Source organism: Penaeus chinensis, chromosome 35 (assembly GCF_019202785.1).
Source record: "Penaeus chinensis breed Huanghai No. 1 chromosome 35, ASM1920278v2, whole genome shotgun sequence".
Lineage (NCBI taxonomy): Eukaryota > Metazoa > Arthropoda > Malacostraca > Decapoda > Penaeidae > Penaeus > Penaeus chinensis.
The window spans coordinates 4,756,006-4,758,505 of NC_061853.1; positions in this window are offsets into that span (position 1 = coordinate 4,756,006).

The window sequence follows — 2,500 nt, forward strand, 5'->3', positions numbered from 1 at the left end:
CTATCTATCTATCTATCTATCTATCTTTCTGTCTATCTATCTATCTATCTATCTATCTTTCTGTCTATCTATCTATCTATCTTTCTGTCTATCTATCTATCTTTCTGTCTATCTATCTATCTTTCTGTCTATCTATCTATCTATCTGTCTATCTATCTATCTTTCTGTCTATCTATCTATCTATCTATCTATCTATCTATCTATCTATCTATCTTTCTGTCTATCTATCTATCTATCTTTCTGTCTATCTATCTATCTATCTATCTATCTATCTATCTATCTATCTATCTATCTATCTATCTATCTATCTATCTATCTATCTATCTATCTATCTATCTATCTATCTATCTATCTATCTATCTATCTATCTATCTTTCCTGTCTATCTATCTATCTATCTATCTATCTATCTATCTATCTATCTTTCTCTTTGTTTGTCTATCGATCTATCTGTTCTGTCTATCTATCTATCTATCTATCTATCTTTCTGTCTATCTATCTATCTATCTATCTTTCTGTCTATCTATCTATCTTTCTGTCTATCTATCTATCTATCTATCTTTCTGTCTATCTATCTGTCTATCTAGGTATCCATCCAAACCATCCATTTCTTCATCCATCCATCCATCTCTCCATCTATCCATCCATCCATTTCTTCATCCATCCATCCATCCATCTCTCCATCTATCCATCCATCCATTTCTTCATCCATCCATCCATCTATCCACCCATCCATCCATCCATCCATTTCTTCATCCATCCGTCCATCTCTCCATCTATCCATCGACCCACCTCTTCATTCATCCATCCATCTCTTCATCTATCCATCGATCCACCTCTTCATTCATCGATCCATCTCTCCATCTATCCATCGACCCACCTCTTCATCCATCCATCCATCCATTTCTTCATTCATCCATCCATCTCTCCATCTATCCATCCATCCATTTCCTCATCCATCCATTCATCTCTCCATCTATCCATCCATCCATTTCCTCATCCATCCATCCATCTCTTCATCTATCCATCCATCCATTTCTTCATCCATCCATCCATCTCTTCATCTATCCATCCATCCACCTCTTCATTCATCCATCTATCTCTCCATCTATCCGTCCTCCCATCTATCATCCATCCACCATATAAATCGTTTCTTACATTAAAACAAAAACAAACAAACAAACAAAAAAAACACGAATCACATCAAAACTGAAAACAACCTATAAACAAAACAAGCAACAAAAACAACAAAAAACAACAAAAACAAACACAAAAACAAAAAAAACAAAACAAAAACAAAACATAAAGAGCGGGACCAACTCTACACTAATGGCTTCTGGAGAGTAATTGGCAACCAAGGTCCACAAAGTCCATTTAGCACCATTTACAACACATCGCGCCTCATATCCTCACTATCTATGCTCTGCCACCGGGCGCCCGCTTGGCTGAAATTCCTCGTCTGTTTCTTTGGTTCATAATAGAAACTTTGATGTGAAAAGGCGAGGATTAGATGTGATCTGTCACTTTCTTTATATATATGGATTTATCTGTCTATCTTTCGTTCTATTTATTTGTCTATCTATCTATCTATCTTTCTGTCTATCTATCTATCTATCTATCTACTTTTCTATATATCTATCTATATATACACACACACACACACACACACACACACACATACGTTTTGTAAATATTTTTACATAATCGGAACCATGACGAGTGGTTGAAATAAATGTACCTATTAACCACAAATATACTCACACACACACACACACACACACACACACACACACACACACACACACACATATATATACACACACACATATATATATATATATATATATATATATATATATATATATATGTGTGTGTGTGTGTGTGTGTGTGTGTGTGTGTGTGTGTGTGTGTGTGTGTGTGAGTATATTTGTGGTTTATAGGTACATTTATTTCAACCACTCGTCATAGTTCCGATTATGTAAAAAATATTTACAAAACGTATAACCTACGGCGTGTTAGGGATAGTGGGGAGGGGGGAGGGGGGATGGGAATCTTTTTCACATCCAAACTCTCTTCACCTTTTAAATAAGAGACATCAAAAGGCAACTTTTCCCAAGAGAGAGAAAAAGAAAAAATCATTGTTATCATCTCAGGAAGAAACAGTTTATGTATATCTATTTTACGTGATAGACCCCCGAGTAAAAAAGTAAACAAACAAACAAACAACCAAAAAAAAAAAAAACAAGAAACAAAGAAAAATAAAGCAGGAGTAATCATTCATTGCAATGGATGAGAGTCTGTCTGTATGCTTTGTATTGTTTTTGCTGTAACATGAAGGCCAGTGATCTCCCAAACAAGCAAAAAAGCAAAAAAAGAGAGAGAGAGAAAAAAAGAAAAAACTTGTATATTTACAGTGGAGAGAAAAAAATATATGTATTGCATTTAATTTTTATTATACAATCAAAGGGAGTGGTTATTTTAAGAGTTAAAACAAACGTGCT